Raw genomic sequence first — 22341 nt, 5'->3', positions numbered from 1 at the left:
TGTGCCTGAGCCCTCTTCAACTCAGTAACACAGATGTAACCTTAGGAACTATATCCAGTTGGTAGTAATTACAACTGTACTAGATTGCTCTAAATCAAAAGTACAGTGGCATGAAAACCAGTAATCTTACAGACTACTATTTCTTGACCAGAAATGTCAATTAATGTATTGCATTTGAATATAATATGTGACAATTAAAAGGGAAGGAACTATAGAAAATCTGAAAAATGGGCAATTTAAGAAAATCACAGGACAATAGAGGGGAAAACAGTATTTATCTGATGTGGAAGTATTTTAACATGGAAACTTGAAAGCCCATTTGATGACTGAATATTCTTTTCAAGGTAAGCAAGGTTCCAATAAAGAACTCAGCATAGGACCATTTGGGTAAATAGATTTAGTTCAATATTAAAATGCAGTTTGTGTCCCTTCTACTTTGTAGGATAAAAGCCTGAAATATGCTTGTGATATTTTATATATGAGACTTTAGAGAAGGACCTGATGTTGAAGTGGGCGTGCTTCAATATAAAATAGTCACCTCATCATGCACAAGACGGGATAAGGGCTCTACTGAATATTTATGCAGTTTTCCAAAAAACTTACATGCAGTGATGTTTTGGAATGAGCACAATCTCTGTGTTACTTGGACAAGTGTTGAGTATGTGATATAATTACCATTAGGTTCCAGCCTTTTGACCTGTGAGGTCACCAGTTATTTCCATGATAATTTCTAATTTTACAGGTTGTAGAAAACTATGTGCACGAAAAGCTACACAAAAAGGGAAAATGAAATCACTTTCATAGACTACTTTGTGACCTGGGATTAACTACTTAGGTCTGAAGACAGAAAATAAAAAAGGAAAGGAAAATGTGGCACATCAGACAATGCTGGAACATGATCCATTAGCATTCAGCTGAGTATTGTCTTTTAAGTCACTTAGAGGTAAAGAGAGGAAATAAACTGCTCAAATAAAAACAAATTCAGATTCTGAAACCAGTCAGCTACTCTGGTGAGTGCTGTGGACATAAAGCACATAAATGAAAGAAACTCGGCAAAATTGTAGGGTGCTAAGAAAATAGCCAAGAGTTTGAGATGTAAGATTAGGAGTAGAGATTTGGAAGCAGTTCTTAATATGAAATTATTCTTAATGGAACACTGGTAAGAGAATAGACCATCATAACAACGATTCAGCATGAATTTGCCTGTAGATTTAGCATTTGGAGAAGTTGTTCTGCAGAAATGCAGGCAGCTTTTCTGGAGGAGCAAACCAGCTATTCTGGCTTTACCATATTGCCATCAAACAGATGTGCAACACAGTAGGGAACTGCATAATGAAAAATCCCTTTTGTAGTATGAATGTATGGATCTGTACATTTGGCTTGTTTTACATCAGTAGGATTATGGTTTTGCCAGTACATTAAAAGAAGGAAGATAATATCAATGAAGAATATAAGAAACTGGAATTATATGCACATAGATAGAAAATAACATAAAGCAAATCTGTCACACATATTACATACCTAGCTGAATAAAAATAAGTTTTCTTTCTTATAATGACCTTGTATTTTGGAAATGCAGGTGAATTATATAAAATTACAATACTGTGATGCCCTTGAGTACAGTTTTAGAAAATTACATGAAACAGCCAAACAAAATATTTGAAGTTACCCACTTCTCGCTGGAGTACATTATATATGCTAAATCTAATTCTGAACTGCCAGAACTGGTAGTTCCTGTTTTGAGGAAAAGAGTTGCTTTAAGACTTCTGCAAAAAGAGATTCTGAAAAATCTTATGGCAGATAGGACAGGTCTGCTAGATAAGTCTTCATAGACGGCTTCTCTCTTCATTGTGATTACATTCTATGCCCATCACTCCTGCTTAAAATAATCACTTCTTGAAGGATTGCCTGTCTATGTTTCCTGAGGAAGTGGGGGGACAGTTTTTAGGAACTGCTGGAAGCTGAACTGAAGTATGGGAAGGATGAGATAACTGCATTCAGAAGTTTGGTTGAAGGGTAGAGGCTTTTCTGGAAATGAGATTGGGTGGCTCTGAGAAGAAAATGTAGTGCTGCAAGGAATCCTTCAGTCTATTCATTCGTGTAGCCTGTTGAGAACACCCCTAGGTATCAGGGATATTTTGCCCATTGATAGATTAACTAGATTACAAAGAACAACTACTACATTTCAGAAATTCATTATGAAAGTACCTTATGAATAAACTAAATTAATAATAAAAAGCAAAACCAAGCTGTAGAAACCACTTCTGAGAAGAACTTTCATATGCGATTATGGTGTAGTTGCATAGTCTGTGCAAATGAAGTAGAGCAAAGAAATGGAAAATCTGGGCTAAATGTTATAAACTGCTCTGCAGTTTACCACTTCTTCTCCCCCTCCCCTCGCCTCCTCCCCCCATTGCCTTCTTTCCAAGGAAATAATTTGAAAATTCCTGGAATAAAATAATTTTACTATTTTTTGTGGTTAACAAAAGTAGTGAAGAGACTATATTCTCTAAAGGCAGGCATTTGGGGATAAACGTGAATAGAGATAGTTGCTGCAGAATTGATCTGTTATTATATTAAATCCTTTTTTTCTTTTCTTTTCTTGATCCACAATAATTTTTCTTCATTCAGGCAAAACTCACTGAAAATAATACAAAATGTGGCATATTTTTACCACAAACTAGTAGTTGTGTAATCATCAAAAAGAGATTCCTAGTGTACTTCAACTACCAACATACTTCTAACTGTATTTCAGCAGACATTATTAATTTTGAGACAATAGAGAGAGATACAGGCTGTGAGTCAAATCTCCCTTCTATTATGCTTGATTCTCAAAGGAGAAATGGATTTGTGCCTGTCTGTCCATCCATCCATCCTCTTATTCATTAAGAATATTATAATTCTTGTTTTAGCTGTTAAATGCAAAACTAAGAAGATATACAAAATCCCTGGTGTGTCCAGTTTTTTGAAGCAAAGGAAAAAAGTAAGAAAAAGTGACTGACTTTGTATTCAAAGAAAATTGTCATTACTCATTTCCAAAAAAAGGTTACTGAAGAGATCTAGAGGTGTAGTTTGTTTCAATGGTCTGTGTGGCCTACTGCTCTACACTTCCATAAAATTTCAAGTAACATGTATATCACCTAGATGAAGTAAAATCAAAGAAGATGCATACAAAATGGCCAGAATAAAAATCAGTGAATAAAGTTACAGTAATTTCACGACCATAAGGCACACTGGACTATAAGGCGCACCCCCAGGAGTCGGCAAAATTCACAACTTTGTAGATCATATAAGGCACACTGGACTATAAGGCGCACTTTTTTTTTGCAGTGAGGCTCCGCCCCCAGCTCCCCCCTGTGCGGTTATTGGCCGAGGCCCGGCCTCAACCGGCAGCCATGGGCCCCCGCGCCCACCTGTACCCGGCGGGGCCAGGGCATGCCCGATGTTGCTCCATGCCACCTCTCCGGGGCCGGGCTGTGGCCGCTGCCCCTCCGTGCCCCCTCCCTGGGGCCGGGCCGCAGCTCTCACTTCCGGGTAGGCAAATTGCCGAACTTTGTACATCAGATAAGGCGCACCGGACTATAAGGCGCACTTCTGGGTTTGGGGGAAAATTTTAGTCAAAAGGGTGTGCCTTATAGTCGTGAAATTACTGTATTAAAATAAAGTCTAAAAAAGGAAAATTAGTTAAATTTTCAGGTGAAGGGGAATCCATAGGAAAACACATGAGTGAAAAGGTTTTTGGAAAACAAGATTTATAAGGCATATTTCAAAAAAGCTGTATTTGTTTAGTCTAATAAATAGTAAGGGAAAATAGTAGGACATCTGAAGATTATTGGGAAGAAGATGGTCATCAATGGTCTTTTGTACCCAGTTGCGGAAGGACAAGAAAAAATTATCTTAATTTACAGTCAAAAAAAACATATTTGGAAAATCCTTTTAAGTACAAGGACAATTAAGGACTGGAACCAAGTTATCTGGTGATGCTACAGCATCTTCCTCACTGACAATTCAGAACAGATTAGACAAAATATTTCTGTCGTAATAATGCTCTTACATCTATTTTCTTCCATAATTATTGGCTCCACACAATAGATAACCCAGAATATTATGTTATAACTTGAAAAATAAATTTAGAATGTCAATTTGGAGATAAAGTTGTATAGTCTGAACACATGATAAATGATCATAAATGCAGGTTTCATTTTTTTCCCCTAATAGATGTATTCTTGAATTTTGCCTGCATTTGTGTGTTTTGATTTTCATTTATTTATTTTAAAGTATATTTATATATAATTTCTATTTATAGATCATCAGTAAGGGTAAAGCATGTTTCCTGTTCATGCAAGCAGTGCTATTATTCTGCTTGCACTACTTGGTTTTCTGGTCAAGAAGCTGATTTCATTGGCCATTGCCAATGGCCTTTTTTCTTGTCTTCTAGCTCTCTAGCACATGCTCTTCAGGTGCCTAGAGCTTTGTAGGTATTACAGGGAAATATTCTGAATTTAAAACACATGTAGTTTCTTTTAAGTCACATATAGATATCTAGGGTTTACTACTTGACAGAATATCTGAAAAAGTCTGATTCCTAAACAAAACCAGAACTTTGATGGTGAATTTTACTTTCTGTGGTTAACAGGCTATTTTTACAGTGATAAATAAAGTCTGTTAGTAATAAAAATGAAACCTAGTATCTATCTGTGATAATGGAACCCTAACGTGAAATTAGTTAGTGATATTAGAAAGTATCACTTGTATTTCTGCTCCAAACCTCAAGTTACTTTATTTTCCTGTGCTCAAAAACAATATTAAAGAAAATGTATGGTTCATGTTACCAACATTCATGGATTTGATTAAAATGGGAATAATCCATGTATATGCTTTTGTTAGAGCATAAAATACGTAATATAAGAACAAGAATATTGAAGGATGAAGATTATTTGACTCTTCAGAATACTGACAGAATTCAGTCTATTCAGAATACTGGCTATCATGTCTGTTCTCTCTTAGAAATTCAACTTGAAGGATGATGAGAAAAGTATTAATAAGTATTGCACTGTTATACTCTGTTAGATGCTTGAGGACTTATATGTTTATATCAAACAGTAATTAAAGTCTTAAAATTAAAGTGTTCATCTTCCAGTGTTTTTTCTTGTATCAGGTCTGCAACAGGAAAGGCTGTGTACATTTGCAATTGAACATTTTATTCTACCTTCTTCCCTCAAATTGTGTTAGAAAAGTTTCCATTATTAGAAGCAGCTGTATTAAAAATGTGAGGATTGTTAAGAGAATCAAATAGCTTTCACTCAGTTAACACCTTAGAGAGGAAAAAAAAAAGTAGCACCCCTTCACTTTTGTAGCTCATTGTGTCTTCTTATCTTGATAAGGAACCAAGGGGTTCCAGTAAGACTTTTTTGTTTAATGAATGCGCCTGAACCATTTAGATTTACTTGGCTTTGGTTTATGGCTTGTTGGTTGGTTTTTTGTTTTTCTTTTTGAAGTAGGCGACATCTGCTTATGCTACTTGAGAATTAACTTAGAAAGAGACCACCAAAGTCTTAAAAACTTTATGATACAAGCTGATTTGAAGAAAGATTGTTGTCAGCTTGAATAGAATTACTCAAAAATATTACTCACATAACACTGGATCTTTATATTAATACAGTTTATATAGAAGAAAAACAATGTAGGTCAGAGAAGTTTTTAGAGGAAAATGTCTAGCAAATAACTTTAGAATGCTTAACTTAGAGTTTTTTACAAGGATAGGAAAATATAATTCCTGGATAGAAGTGAATACTGCTTTTAAAAGGCCTCTGAAAGTTGTGTGACTTGACTTCTCATGTAAGTCAGAAAAGTAATTTCTGATCCAAGGTGTTTCCTGAAGAGAAAATAATGGTTTAAATTGCAAGATGCCTTAATCAATTAGACAATTAAAAAAATCCCAAAAAACTAAAGCTCCTTTTACTTACAACTGAAACCTACAGTTGTCTGGTTTTATTAGTGAGAACTTACTTCTTAACATGTGTATTAATTTAAAAATTTTTGCAATGGAACATTCACTTTTACAGTTTGAAGCTGCAAATGCAAATGATATTTTTAAACTTTCCCATGTAATATTTAATTGCACAGTTTTAAAAAAATACTGACTAAAGTATATATGTAACCAGAAAGGATTTATTAGGATGAGAAATTTAGTTTTTCTGCATGAGGCCAAGCACAACTACTGCAGAAATCAATTCCCAGCAAGATGACTGTATCTATTTTGAATAGTATGGTACTGAGAAACATATACAGGTAATAGTGTATGGATGGATCTAACCCCCATTTTGAAAGGTCCTAATGAAATTATAATTTAATAATTTTGAAAATATTACTTACAGATTAAATATGACCCAGGATAATTAAAGGGTGGTAGGAAGAAAAAATATATGCAGTTTGATTAAGTGAGATAGACAGCCACATACAAGGAAACTGGAATGATATAATATTTATTTAAGTTGGCAGAAGAATAAATGATTGGAGGTAGAATTGGTAGAACATGTGCAGTTATTCTGAGGTATTCTATTTTAGCAGATTTAATAATGTAATGTAATCCCTTTATTTAACGTGACTGCAGTTGGTCTGAAGAAAGTTGTACAAGCTGCACATCAGAAATCTGTTTGGAAAGTGTTAATATTTAGGAGTGTTAATGTTTTTTTGGCCAGTTTTGGGAAATAAATAAAAAAAATGTCAGAATTAAGAACAAATATTATATTTGGAGAACTAGAAAGTGCATTTCTATCCAGTTTTGGACTCTTCAGACTAATAGTGTGAGGTACAGCAACAGCATAAAGAGATAGTTACATTATTAATTCAGTATGTATGTGTGTTAATTTATATAGCCCAGTTTTCCATCTAAGTTGGCCAAAACACAGACAGTTACTTTAATTGCCCAGTTTTTATAAAGAATGTAAATAACTTTTCTGAGATGCTCTTGGATCCCTCTTTGAGAGGTTGTGTAGATGTGTTTCCTTGCTGGTGTGCATGTGCCCATGAGTGCAAGGGCAAATTATTTGAACTAAAAGGTCCATTAAATGCCATCAGCAGATACTTGAAGCACCCTCATGTCCACTGACCTCAGGGCATTAAATAACCATGTGAATACAAACATGAATGATTTAATTATTTCCATCGTACCACAGAGATGGAAATCGTACTGTACATGTACTGTGTGATTCACTTAACTTTAGTTGTAGTGGTATAATTAATTTCATGCAATAAATTAAGTCCCCTAATGACCATTAACAAAATAAAGTTTGAGTTAACATACTAGATATACCTCTTTGTATATGAATAAAGGAGACATAGGTTGCTGGTGTTTAAGATTTTCCCTAGTATGATTCTTCAGGGAGCAACATATCCCATAGTAACATTTCCTCTTTGATGGAACAAAGAGCAGGGAAGGGAGGGAGGGGAGAATGCTTCCCTTAAACAGAGATCAGTTTATTTCTAGATTCTGCAAGTAAAGCTAGAGTTATGATTTAAGACATTATCTCTTGTTCAGGGTACTAAAAGCTGGGATTCTGATATTCTGGGACATATCCATTGGCAGGATCCACTTGTATTGGCAGGGAAGTCTGAGGGAGGCAAGAGGAATGTGATGCTCAATAAAAGATTCTCTGCTACCCATGTGTGTAGAAGGGATAAAATATTCCTCAGCAATATGACGTGTCTCTGGTTCATGTATTTTAAAGTTCAGGTCCTAAAAAGACTAATTTTATTACTTGTATGCTCTCTGCAGGGGCCTTTGCATTAAGTGCCTTATGTATTTATAGCCCCAATGATAGTGATTGTCTTTGTATTTCAGCACAGTACTATACACAGTGCTGACTGACTTGCTGCCTCATGGCTTTTCTCTCTCATTCTCTAACAAGCTGTCCAGCTTATAAAAAGCAATAAACACCAGGAATAGGGTACCTTCTATGACTGATTGCAGAAGCAAATGTACCATTCCAAATCAGTGACAGAGCCTTCTGTCTCTACAGGAAGGGTGAGGGGGCTAGCAGTTCAGTGTCAACTATCAGTGCCTCAGCAATTTCATTTGCTATTTCAAATTCAGATTGGACTAGTATCCATAATCTCCTAACCAATCACTAATCCTCAGGGATTTTGAACTGCCAGCCAGCAAGATGTCTATTTTTACATAGGGATCCATGCAGCAGAGAAAAGACATTAGATTCCTCATAGGAACTCTGGATTACATTACAGAATGCTACCCTTGAGTCTTTGTTGTGAACCAAACAGGAATTTTCTGTTGACTTGGTGTTCACCCTGCCTCCCAGAAAAAGTAGCCATCATCACAGCCTGCTTCAGAAGATAAAGCATTGAGGTGTAGTGCCACAGCAGATCATTGATTCAGTTCACACAAGTCTAAAACTATATCAACAACAGTTCTCAGACTTACAGAAACAACATCAATTTAAAACATTTTGTTATGGTTTTACTGTTATACATCATATTATCAAGAGCTTTTTACTTCCCAGAGGAGAGATTGTAGATGGCAACAGGTCAATTAAATCAGCCTCTAGGTCATCATTCAAGATCAGTAAAAACCTCTTAGCATTTATAGTCTCTCCAAAAACATTTTGTACTGTAGCTACATTCTGAAAGCACAGCCTTGCAATGGCCTGGTACTCGCTGCATCAGGTGTCTGGGGTAGCCGAAGGAGTCCTCTCCTCATTAAACTTTGAACGAACGATACTCATTACTGTGCCAAGAATCTGGAGGACAGACAGATCTATTCAGAGACAAGGATTTGCTCACATTCAAAATCTTTGTGATGTTCACGAGATGCCTGCTCTCCATATAAATATTTCAGTCAGTACCCTCTGCCTCAAACAATAAATAAATTTGGGTTTGTTTTTCAGGGACTTCCCAAACAAGTGCCAATAGTCAACATGATAATTCATCATATGTTTTTGTCAACAAGCCAGTGAGGGACAAGACCATCCTCAGGAGCTTACATGTGACATACAGCTCTAAATTAAGCCAGTCAGAACTAGGAAACATTTGGGATTAGAGCTGATAACGTTAGAGCCTTGAGCCTTTCTAAACTTCTGCATATCTAGCCATCATAGCAGGGAGTCAATAGCACTGACCTGTCTTCCAGAGTCATATTTTTCAACGGGGGACTTCTAAATGTGTGCTTGTTCATAACAGATACAAATGGGTGTCCTGTTCTAACTATGCTGAGACCTTCTGGCAAAATGTTTTGTTTACCTGTTTACAACATGACTGTCTGCCTTTTTAAAAAATTTTTCTTTGTGTCTTGTGAAACTTTCAGTACATTCTCTTTACCTGCTTAGCCAGACATACCCTTCTGAAATAATAATCTGCTCCTGCAGCCAAACCCGGTATGATTATAGCTGATAGACAGGGCGTTGCCTAAGTGAAATCTGCTGACAGAAACTATTTTGCAACAGTACAGATCATTTTGTGTCAAATAGAGTAATTTTAACTAGACTTACTCACAAACCTGAATGAAAAGACTTTCTGTTTGAGTATCCTGGCATGGTCAGTCTCCCTTAACCTCTTCTACTTCAGTAGTAGAAGAGAGAGTAGAATTAAACATGGCTGTTTAATTATTTTGACACTAAGTGGAGTTTATATAATTTCTCTAAAAGTGCATTTTTCTGCAATAGCTGCTTATCTTCTTCTTTACAGTGATACAGTATACCTTAACTTGTAGTAAGATTTAGGAAAGGCTTTTGTTTATATTTTTAGCTAACAATGGAGACCTGTCTTACTGTCTGTATAATTTTTTACTAATAGAAACTGTGCTTTCCTGTCTGCCTGAGAAATATTTATGTGTCTTGTAAAACACATGGCAGGAAAAGTGGGAGAATACTACATGAGTTAATAATCTCCTACTGAAATAATAGGAAACTCTCACAAGCTTCTGCAGTTTTTATGATGTTAACTGTGCCCAGTTAAGGTCTACTCTAGCAACAATGTTCTCCTCCTTCAAAGGAGGCTTGAATTACTTTAGCTTCAGTTTTCTGCTTCAGATTTTAGATAAAGTTTACATTGATTCCTTGAGCTTTAGTTATTAGCAAGTAATTTTCTTGGAACAGAGCTGATTTCTGTGGAGTGGCAAATTTTCTTCTCTTTATTTCCACTCCCTACGACTCTTTTAGATTCTGCTTGCAGAAAGACCAGCAGGGTTTTAAGAGCACAATATGCATGACTGCATCTTTTCCTCTAATGCATCTTTCCTAGCAGTGGAAAAGAATGGCTCTCTCAGAATGTGCTCATCTAGGCTTCCAGTTCCCCAGGATCTTGGAAGGACTTCTTTGCAATAGCGGCTTCAGCATCTGCCACAGATAGCAGGCAGGATGGTGGTTGATTGGCAGAGCTAAGAAGAAATAGATTTCCAGCCCTGGGGCAATGCAGTCTTCTTTAGAGTCTGTAACTACAGCACCTCTCTAACAAACAGCAAAATTTGTGGTTTTGAAACAGCAATAAATGTTTTGAAGTCACAAACAAAAGGGATGGACAGGGATCAACTTTTCACCTTCTCTATCAATAAAAAAATAAGGGAGCATCAGAGGACAGCAGTAGGCCTGTTCAAAATAAATAATACAATAAATTATATTACTTTATATGTTCATGGGTATTATACTCACAACATTCTTTTACTAAAGACAGTATAGTTTAACGAAGTTTGCAGCAATCTAAGGAGAGGCTGCACAAGGCACTGGAAGGGATATCTAGTGAAGGTCACTGACTGGACAAACCACATCAGGTTCAGGAAACCTTCCAAGCTGAAACCAAGTTGGATGCTGGAATGTGTGGGCATTATCAAATGTGCTTGTCCTGGTCCTGCTGTTCACTGAGGGAATATTTGGATAAGAATTGGCTTTTGTCAGCTGTTAGAGATGGGTAAATGGGCCAAGTGTATGCCTGGCCTGAACCAGTCTGACCTCTCTAGTATTCTTAAAACAAAGTTTGTTTATAAATCATGACCTATTCACAGTCTTTGCAAAAATGAAACAAAATACTTTCAGGACTTTCCCCTCTTTAAATTGAATCAACTAGAGTCAACCTTAGTCATTCTTATTCCTTTTACTGCACTCTCAAGTTTGCTAACTTCCCAGTCTGTTATATTTCAAAGATTTTATAACCTATATTAATGAAATGCCTCTACCTCTCATTTTTTCTCACCTAATCTTGCCCTTCCTTAAATCAAACTTTATTAATCTTTCTTTCTCTAGAAACTTGTTGCTACCATTATAATTCTGAGGAGTGACTTTTCTTGTAGCTTATACTGGCTTTCAGAATCTCTTTATTATAGAGAGGAAATCTTTGAGCCTGGCAATGAAAAGAGCAAGAAAAGTAATAGAAAATCCATGGAATGGTGCTGTTTCCACCACAGTAATTTTGGGGGAGGAGGAGGAGGAGGAATTTCATTCGGATCCATCTTAAATGAATAGATCATAAGTCATATTCCAAAATGCAGCAAGCCAGGATCACAACTATAGGAAATTCTCAGAAATAACTTTCCTTTCCCTTTAAACCTGAGAGATTTTCCTGACAGTAGGTTTATCCTTCTAAGTCACTTTGCAAGGACAAGGAAATTTAATGGTAAGTCTCTGTTTTTAGCAGAGATTAAGATGGTGAATTCTTATGTTCAGTTCCCTGGTTAGCTCAAAGTCTATTCAATAGATTTCAGTAGTTTTCAATAGATAGGCATAGGTGCAGCTATAGCTTGAGAAGGAGAAAAATGGGTAGAGGAACAGAGAAGGATCTAGAGCTCTTCATGGCATCCTTTCACTTTTCCCTTCTGCTGCTGGTAAATCTGCACCTGAACAGCCAGTGCATTAAAGAAAAAGCCTATCCTGTTTGGCTTCTTGCTTCTAATGCCTCAGGTATTGAGGAAATGAAGGCAAATCTCTGTTCCAGAGCTATGTCTCTTTAACTTTGGGTATACATCAGCAGGCACAGTAGGGACCTGTGCTGGTTTGAACATACTACAGTCTAAATGGCTATAAGAGAAAGGAGGGAAATCACATTTTCTGTTACTTGTGTGGCCTTCTGGAACGATTAATATGTGTTTAATGAGTTCTCTATGTATGCTTTCTTTAAATGAAAAGTTTATTTTTTTAACAAGACCACTTAAAATAATTATGAAATTAAGACAGCCAGTACTAAGGTTAAATTTACTATAGTATTTTAAAATAACACAATAAAAATACTGTGACACACGTTTTTTATACCAAAGTTTTAGATAAAGTCAAACCACTGAAGGAGAGGAAGTCACTGGCAGAGCATTTGGAATTGTATATGACCTGCAGAATGTGGAACCAGCTTCTGATAGCTTTTCTTTTTCTCTTTTATTGTACTCATCTACTTTATATTAATGGCTTGTATGTTTGAAATTGAAAAATCCACTGGGAGATGAAAAAGCAGGTAATTTCATTTTTTCTCATTAAGTCCATGAATGAAATCTCTAAGAGGATGAGGTGTAGTAGTCTTGAAGGTTGTTCTAACCAGAAACCATCAAGTTCACCAACTAGCACTGATTCATCACTGTTGAATAAATCAGTTTTCAATACGGTATGTTCTGATAAGTTTTTTTTCTTACAGGTTGTGCAAAGTTATAGCTATTTAATTTAACTGAGAAAAAATTGAGGGCTCTTTAGCTACATTTTAATTGAACTCCAATTTCCATCTACATACACACTTTTGTAAGTTATGGTTGGAAGACAAAGTCATGGTAAAGAGAGGCCATTAAATTTTCTATTATAAGATGTGAAAATTAGGAATAAGAAGTTGCTTGTGTAGGTGATTAAATTAAAATTTTGCAGGCATGAACTCACAATCTAGAGAGCAAAAAGAACAATATTTTATAAAGACGATCTATTTAATTGAATAAGGGTCTTTAAAATGAAAGAAAAAGAAAAAGGAAATATAAAACTGGACAAAAGTAGTCTGTGTAAGACAAGGCTATTGTCTTTTCTGTTTTAAAAGGTAGCTAGAATTGGTAATTGAACTCAGAGACACAAACCAATTCACCCAGTTTGCTGATAACATGCACTTGTAGTTCTGGGTCCTAAACAGACACAATATGGGCCTTACAAGTGCTTTAGAAAGCCCTGGTTAATAATCAGTTGTCCAGGAGTCCCCTCTGACCCGCACGGGCCCTCCTTCCCTCGGAACAAAACCCCAGCATCTGTTGCCTGCTGGAGCCATCACAGTGCAGGAGCTGAGCCCTTGTCACCGCCGCCTCCCTCGGCTCTCTGGCTGCGGGCTGAGAGGAAACCTGCATCTGCAACTTGCCTTCAGAGCAAATTAAAGAAAGCTGGGCAGCTGAGTTACTGAGACCTGCCTCATGTAAGGTAGAACGAGATGACCTGGGGTTAGATGACCCAGACTATCAAGTGTGTTGTCTTGACAAACAGTAATTGCTTGACAATTGCTCTAGGCTTGGAAAACATACGTTATCATGTTCGTGCTGTATCCACTGATAGAGATTGTTTTCATTACATGTACTGGATATTTCTAACTCCACTGAACCTACTGATGTGTGAAAACATAGATAAGTTCAAACTACAGGTCTGAAATTTGAAAGTCAAACTTGAAAGTCTCTTCTTTGTTCAAGTTACTTCTTTTGGCTAGCAGATGTCTGTCTTTAACTCCAGAATTAGTGTATGTCCAGTATGTACAGCATCTACAGTGGTCTTTGAAATGCTGGGTTGTTTTTTTCTTTTTCTTTTTTTTTTTTTTTTTTTTTTTTTTTTTTTTTTTTTTGAATGCTGCCTTTGCTGGAGCTGGAGGAGTTTCAATGAAAGAATATTTCAGTTTTGCGTTTGGTGAATGCTATTGTCATAATTATTTCCCTGTATAGGTTTCAGCATTAAGGCTGTTGGACACATTAAAGAGCAATCCACACTCACAGCTCAGTATTTAAGGCATATGCAGAAGTTCAGCATTAACTACATTTTTATGTTTGGTAAGAAGATGTTAATTTTTTTAGTCTGTGCTGTAGCAGAACTTCCTTTTGGACTACTGTCTACAGTTACTGTTTCCTCCCGTTTCAGCAAAAGATTTACTGGTAATAATAAATGTGAGCCTCTTCCAATTGAAAACAATCCTATTTTATTTGAAATACAGTATTCCTTTTTCTGAAAACTTGCTGAGTCTCTCCCTGAAATAATCTTTTTATGTCTTTCCTTATTCCTTAACATGTCTACTTAAGTACTGAGAAACTTCTCAGTACAAAAAAGGTTGTAGAGAAACACATGAGATTATAGGAATTTTTTGTGGGGTTTAGATTGCTAAAAATAAAAGAAAGGAAAAGTAGGAAGTATGCAATGTATAGCACTTATAGGGGCTCAAGTGGTTAGGGAAGTGTATTAAAGGAAAGGCAGCAGGAGTCTGTCAGGGGTCAGTACATGGTCACTCATGACCTCAGGGGCATAGAGACGTAGAATCCTTGTGACACGATTTAAAAGAGAATGTGTGTGCTTTGATTCACTCATTTACACAGCATCAGAAAGTAAATAAGAGACTGCTTTCTTATTTGATGAAGACTTCACTCATCCAGATCAGCATCTTTCATTAAACTTCTTATCTTTTCTTCCATTTTCATGTGCCCCTTGCATATTTCCAGCAGGCTCTCCCTCTAGAATGATGGCTCTAATGCATAAGAAAAGGACAATTTTGCTATTACTTGTAGATTTGTTGTCTTATGATACAATCTGTCATTATTTTCATTATTGCTTTCAAATGAAGTATCTCCCAGTCTGTATGTTGAAGTTGTATATTATTAACAACTACAATTGTTAATGTAGTATACAGCTAGTATACATCTATAAACTTCAAGCTTCTTTTAAGTCTGGAATGAGAAACTCTCAGAGCTCAGGTAATAGTGGCTGAGGCAAGACTAAACAGGATTTATTCCTTCTCACTGTTTGGCCACTTGACAGATTGATACAGCTCTTCCAGCCTCTGAGTGCCACTGGCTCAGCCTAGCTTTTATGCAGTGCTTTGTGCAGACTCTTTCTCCCAGTGTGAAACTTGCCCTATTCCATCAGGAGGTGGCTTATGGCTTCCTTCCACAGTTCCTGCAGGAGGATCTCTGGGTGAGATATGAGGTTTTTAGTGTCCTTTCCCAGTCAGGTCTTTATATCTAATGTGAAGAGAGTGGAAGACTGATGAGGATTTCAATTACTGTAATTTTGGGTTTCTTTTTTTACTTGGAGGTATGATATGGCATAGGAACTCCTCTTAAGAGACACCTTCATAGTTGGACTAGCCTCTTGGCATGCATTAAGTGTTGCTAACTAGGCACATTGCCTTGGGAGCAGTGGGTTTTGTATTTTGAAAAAAACAAATATAGAGGGAAACAAAATGTTGCTGAACACTTATTTCAGATCTTAGATTATTTTAGAATTTTATAACTCTGGTATGTGTAGCATTGGCACATCCTGTAAGCATTAATTTATCTCTTAGATTCAGTGAGATGTAGGACAGTTTTAACTGTCCCTATCTTAGAATGGAAAAGCCATTGGTGAAATTCTGAGTCAAGGACAGGATTATGGCCCTTGTTTAGACTCCCATTCCTTTGGCCAAAGCACCATTCATCTTCCATGTTGATTTAGACTTAACATCAGCAGTTTGATTTAACTTGATGTGTCTATACGAACAGTAACCAGAAATCTGTGCTCAGACGGTAGGATGAAAGAGCAATTGTATTCTTTAATGTGTTAATCAATCCCGTTAATTTAAGCATATTCAGGAAATTATGGTAAGTTACTTAATCTTTCTTTTAATTTATTTACAGGTCTACTTTGCCTGTAGTGCTGAGCTATTGTGATAGTTTGATTTTTATGATTTGCATCAAGTGTGAAGCTTTCAAAGCCGTGTTTCAAAGGTAAGTTATTTCAATAATACTCTTATTTGTATATGTCCCTAAAAAATTGTATGTTTGTGGGAGAAGTTTTCATCACTTTATTGAAGACAGCTCTGTTGAGAAGTCACAGTCCTGAGTAAAGGATGTTATGAAGCAGTAGGAACTCCTGCAGAGAGCTCTGAGAGAGATTTTCTCCCAGTGCTTGCCAATATAGTGAGGAAGTGTGCATACTGCACCAGCTTTTAAAATAGTGCAACCTGATCCTTTCTTTACAGCTCATAGGGTGGGGGTGGGGAGTGAAGGTGAAAGAATAGGAGTTCATATCATCCTCCTCATTTTGGGTCTGGTTTTCTCTATTAAGTGAAGAGAGCATTAATTGTGCATGACTATTATGAGAAAGGACCCTTTGCTCTCACCCTTCACATTTCCTGTGACATAGGCCAGGTTTAATCTAGTTCGTGTTGGGAGAAACTAAGAACACTTTGCAGTGTCATAATGAGATTCCCCCTCATTTTCATTTTCCCTCAATGATATGTAAATCATTGCTTGTAAGGGATAAAAATCTGTAGGAGTTATGAAACCAAAGTGATTGCACTAATGTGGAACTCCTTCTAGTTAGCCTGCAGTGTTTATCACTCTCCTTAGTGTAATAAAACTAAGATGAAATACACTTCAAAACAAAAGAGACCATCTAATTTTTCTCTATCTAATAAAAGTAAAATTGACAAACTAATGTAAATTACTAACCAAATCTTTTAAAACAAGTATGGACAATGTGTAAGCCAGGAAATTGTTTTGTTGAGAGTTTTACTTGTGTGTAGGGTTTTAAAAGTACCCACATTTAGGAGTTTATAGATTTAACTTAGACTACCAAAATTAATATTTAGTCAGTAGTTGTGACAGCCAATCAGTACAGTGTTGTGTAGTGGAATATTTGTGAAATTAATTGTTTTATAAAAGAGCATGTTCATGCAAATAACACATTCAGACAGAAATGAGGATACTAAGAGTCCTTTAAAAATACAGTGGTCTCTATAATCTGTTTTTTTAGCTAGTGTTGCCTAATTTTCTGCACATTTATTTTTTACTTCTTTGTGGAGTCTAAAGGTGTGTTTCGCACTGGGTGAGCTACTAATAAATTCCTAGTTTCTCTTCATCAAAGTATTCATTTGTACCTGTAATCCATGCTAAGAACACTTTTTTTTGTCTGTGCTAGATGTATCTTGTGTACACATTATGTACACATTTTGAAGTGATGCCCTGACTAGCTAATACCATCTATTCATATGTATCCAGAATGCTAAATGTACATGTAAAAAATACTAATGAAACTACTATATTTCTTTAAAATATTCATAAGAATATGTTACTTTTTCTGAAGCATTAATGCCAAACTTGGAAACTGTTCTATTAGAAATCCATCAATACAGTTCGAGGGTAAAACCCAGAATCTAAAAGTAGGTTCAAGAGAAGGAGCTGAAGAAAACAATACTACTTGTTTCCAGATACTTGAAATGAAATGTGCATAAGGGTTTATCCAAGAATGCTATCAGTCTTCAGTTAGAAGTATCATGCCATCACTGGCTAACTGCTGGAAGGAAGAGAGAGTTTTTCTTTCTTAACCACTTCCCATAAAACACCAGTTACTATAAAAGGATAACTGGAGCTGTTCTTTCTTCCTGCGCCTCAGGCTCCATTTTTTAAAACTTTTTTTCTCCTCCTGTATCTTATCCACTGTAAATAACTACCGCACTTTCCTGCTGTTAGTAGTTCTGTCATAAGGCTGCAACAACAACAACAACATAAAATGGGCATTTTGGATAACTTAAGATCTGGGCAGAGGCTTCTAAAAAGCAGTAACTAGACTTACAGTCTTGTTAGTTATGCATGGTTGCTGCTTGTTAAAGTGCTACTGTGCAAAAGCTGAAGCACTGGAACTGCCTGCTTGCAGAACCAGGAAGACTATGCTATCTTAATCAGTCAAATTTCCAAATGTAAGTTAGTAACACCCTTTGCAAATGTAAAGATGGAAATGTGTCGAGAGTTTTAAACGAAAGCTGTAGAAATCCATGGCATAGGCCTTTATGGTGATCAGAGAAAACTGCTTGTTATAATTTGGAATTACAGGATTGCATTAAAAAAACCCAAAACAAACAAAACAAAACAAAAAACAAACAAGAAAAACAAACAAAAAATCCTGAGATCTTATGTACAGAATAAGACAACAAAAAATTTTCAAAGTATCAGACATCAAATGGTACAGACAGCCTGGTAACATATGCATACAGCAGTAGTTGAGTGATAATCTTTTTCAAGTGTGAAAAAAGGAAAGGAAGGGTCATTCAGCTAATCATGTGCTAAATTACTCATTTATGTGCTTCAAGTATCAAAAGAAAAGCAGAGTTAGATAAATTAATAACAAACAAGCCTTATTTTTACAAACAAAAAATTATCTTGACCTTGCAGACATAAAAAGCCTTCATACTGTAACATAAAACTGAATAAAAACTACACACTGTGTATATTAAAATACAGGTTTCAGCCCTGGTGAGTTAATACAAATTCACTCTTCTTTGAACTCTAGTAACCCAATTCTAATCTCCAACGGGTTTTGAAAGTTAAAACAGAAAGGACTGTCAGTGTGAGGAGGTGTGTGTGTGTGCATACACACACACACACACACACACACATATACCTTGTTCCCTAATTGGTAAATTTAAGATATACATATCTTAAAAGAGAAAATAGGTTGATATCTAATACCTTTATGTGTGGGATATTGAATTGACATTTGTTTATTATCTCTGGGAGTGTGACAGATCTGTGGAACAACTGATACCAATTCAAGGCCAGAATTTAAGGGCAAAGGGGTTTGAGGTGTACGGAAATTTAGCTCATGGCGATGGGAGTTGGCTCCAGTTTCTGTGCCTCAGTTGTTAAGCCATGTCCCTACCCAAGCTGCTTTTCCTATCCACCTAATACATCCAGCCACCTTTTGTTTTCAGGGAGCAGGCAGTGCTGGGGCTTGCTTTGTACTGTTGCCACTTTAATTCTCTCTGTGACAAGCTGCAGAGCCACAGAAGTAGCCTGGCAGCAGCACTCAAGCTCCAAGTGCAGCAGAAGTAGGGAGCCCTGGAGGAGCCAGCCACAGCTCTCGGTCACTGGCCAGCCCATTGCTTGTAGAAGTTAGCATGCTTAAGTTGACATTGATCCCTCAAGGGACTAGCTACCAGCTAAACAAAACTGGAGCACAGGGCTAGCCAAGCATAGATTCTTTGTGACCCTGTGTCAGGACCTGTCATCCTGTTGTAAAAGCCAGCTATGTTACCTCCTTGCCCTCTGAGACTCCCAGGGAATCCCCAAGTAAATGAAGAGGGGAGTTATTTACATCTCCTTCATGTCTCCAGCCCAATCTTTTTTTTTTCCCCTTAAAAACAAAAACAAAAAAACCCAAAAAACCAACCAAAAACCCAAGAGATAATGGAGCACTTTAAAAAGGCATATTTGGTCCCTTATAAAGGCTTACTACAACAAAGCAAGAATAATTTGCTCTATTAATTATAGATAATGGAAAATGTGGAAGTATCTCTGTGGTTAAAGAGGTGAGCATACTGTCATTGATGGTATCACGACTGTTGTATACAGCTGGGAAAGGCAGACACACTGGAATATTACTGGTAGTTTAGAATATTTAGAAGCCAGAAGTTCTATTAAATTAAATATACCGAGGGTGGAAATACTCATTTGCTTTTGCAGAGGAAATAGAGCAAAGATACACCACAGCAGAGAAAGCTAGCAGGACAAAGGAGATACTATTGACTCATTCCAGACTGCCGACTTAGCAGCTCAACTTTGTTTCCTTTTAACTTTTGTAACAGTAAGAGCTCAAAGCTTCTCAGTCTATTTTCTGCACAAATAGAAACACCCAGACTTCAAAAAGTAATATGCTTTGAAGAAACCCAAACCATTAACACATTAAAAACTATGTGTATATTAAACAGGGCTTCGTGGTTACTTGAATTTTGCAGCAAGTAGATGCTGGTGTTTTGGTAATAATTTTTACACTGCTGCATTCTGGCAGACAATTCTTGAGAAATATAAATTTGTAGAGCACTTTTTGTTGGTTTTAGTGTGATACAGTTTTATTGACTTTGCAGTGGATAAGTAGTGCTTCAATATTTTCACAGGCTGAGTAAACCCCCCAGACACTTTTCCCCAGCAGCATATTGCAACAAGTTTCTAACCCTATAACATTACACTTGTAACACCGAGGAAAGCATATGAACATTTGTCCTCGGTATTTAATACTATAAGCCTTAAAAAAACAAACAAACAAACAAAAGTAATATTTTTATTGTCCACTCTGGACAATGGAGCGTCCAGGGCCATCGATATGACAGCTTCTACGCTGACGGCGCTGCTGTCCCAAAGTCCCATCAGGACCGTGCTCCCGGCAAGAGTCCGGCCCCCGCGTCCCCGCTCGCTCCCGGAGGGCGCGGTGTAACTTCACAGACACCCCACGCGTGCAAATGCGCCTCGGCTCTCCCACGAGCAATCCCTTCCACAGCGTGCGCCCAGAGCGTCACAGAACGTCACGAACGCAAACTGCTCGGCATCGCCGGTACCGGGCCGTGTGAGCTGGATGTGACCTGGGGCTCGGCGGGGCCCTGCAGCCCCCGCGGGGCCGCTCGGGGCGCCGGTGCCGCGGGGGGGCCGTGGCGGGCGGGGCACCCCCGCTCTGTCCCCGTGGCGTCGGGGGGCCGCGCCCCCCCCCCGTTGGCGCGGCGGGCTGTCACTCAGGCGACGTCACAATACGCCTGTGTGAGCGCTGTAAACACTCGGGCGGGCGTGTGTGTGTGTGTGAGTGACGCGGGGGCGCGCCTCCCCGCCCCCCAGCTCTCCCCCGCCGCCCCCAGGGTGGCACCGAGCCGCCGGGAGGGGGGGGTGAGGCGCGCCCCCGGTTGTTTCCCTGCGCGCATGGTAGCGGCACGAAAGGTAGCATCACTGGAGCAGGGGATGATGTAATTCTCCCTCCGGCCAGTGACTGCCTGCGCTTGCACCGATCCGACTTGCAAACCGGAGGGGGGTGGCTGTTTTACGCGTGATCGTATCAGCATCTCCTGACGGCGCACCCCCCCACCCCCAAAACGCCGCTTTAAACCCCTCTCCGCTCATCCCTCCCCTCCCCGGGGCAAGGAGGAGGGATGGGGCTTGGGGGAGGAGGGGAGCCCCGCGCCGTGTGTGCAGGGTAAACACGCCAGTGAGCGCCGCGCCGAGCGGTAAACAAGTCTGAGGTGCCCTCCGCCGCACGGCAACTTGCTGCGGGCGGAGTGTCCCCCCCGCACACACTCACGCACGCACGCACACTCACTTCCCCCTAACAAAAGCCCGTTTAATATCAGCGTCAGCTTTTGTTCGGCGGGCGGCAGCAGCCGTCCCCTCTCCCGATCACCTTATTTCACCGGTCGCCCCCCTCGACAAAATCAATCCACGGGTCCCCCACGCCCCGTCCTCCTTACGCGAATCCCCGCTCGCTCCGCGGCGCTGTCCCCTCACCGCCTCCAAAGCTCCCCCTGCTTTCCCGGAGCTCCCGGTCCCTGCTGCCCGCTTTCTGGAGCAGCAAGCAGGTAGGCTAGCAGGCGGCCCCCCCAGTCCCCGAAAAGGCAGTAGCTAAATGGCACTTACTGTCAGAAGAGAGGGCGAGGGGGGAAGCTCTTCTCTCGGTGCAAAAGCAAAATAGCCACTTGCAGGACGTTGCCAGCATAGGAGGCAGCAAGGGAAAATAAAAAAGATCTTCCAGTAGCGAGGGGGGGCGGGGGGGAAGGGGAGAGAGGGAGGAAGGGAGGAGGATTCGCCTTTTAACCGGAGAAAAATAAAATCAAAAAATAACCGCGTGTGTGTCCCCCCACCCCCCCGGTTGCCTTTTTTGTGCAGTTTCAGCAAAGCTGCGAGGAAGTTGGTCCTTTTGTTCCACTATTTATAGATTGCGTCAACATTGCGAAAAGGAGAAGGCGGAGCGGTGGCACTTACTCCTCGCCGAAGGGTGGTGGGGGAAGATATCGGGGTGGAGGGGCGGGGCGGGGGGGAACGTACAAACCCGGCGAGTACAAGCGACTTCAGCGCTCTCCCCCACCCGCCGCCGCCGCCGCGACCACGGGGGGAACCGCGCGGTGCGGCGGCAGCGGCGGCAGCAGCGGGGAGAACCGCGCCGCTTCCCCGCCCGGCTGCCGCCGCACAGCACCGCCCCGCGGGCGGCGAGGCGAGGCGCGCCGAGCCGAGCGACGGGGCCACGGGGAGGGGGGGACCCGCCGCTCGGTTGGGCGCTGATCGGCTCGCCGGTACCCTCCGTCTCCCGGCAGAACCTGTTGCGACCCTCTCGGCTGGGAGCTCCGAGGGCAGGTGCACGCACTACCCGGCTCCGTTTTCTTTACGAGCTAGTGCCGAAGGGTTAA

General features: G+C 39.3%; 1 long non-coding RNA gene across 3 annotated transcripts in view; it reads right to left on the bottom strand.

The window, feature by feature from the left end:
- The window catches only part of LOC116993165, a 92000-nt gene extending 70056 nt beyond the window's left edge, over positions 1 to 21944 (bottom strand). For all 3 annotated transcript variants that reach the window (XR_004417207.1, XR_004417206.1, XR_004417205.1), the window contains exon 1: positions 21575 to 21944. This is a non-coding gene — a long non-coding RNA (uncharacterized LOC116993165). The remainder of the gene's footprint in view (positions 1 to 21574) is intronic.
- Positions 21945 to 22341: the final 397 nt, after the last annotated feature.

This window comes from Catharus ustulatus, chromosome 2 (genome assembly GCF_009819885.2).
Source record: "Catharus ustulatus isolate bCatUst1 chromosome 2, bCatUst1.pri.v2, whole genome shotgun sequence".
NCBI classification, from domain to species: domain Eukaryota; kingdom Metazoa; phylum Chordata; class Aves; order Passeriformes; family Turdidae; genus Catharus; species Catharus ustulatus.
The sequence above is the reverse complement of the archived record's forward strand: the minus strand, read 5'-3'. Positions and strand labels throughout refer to the sequence as shown.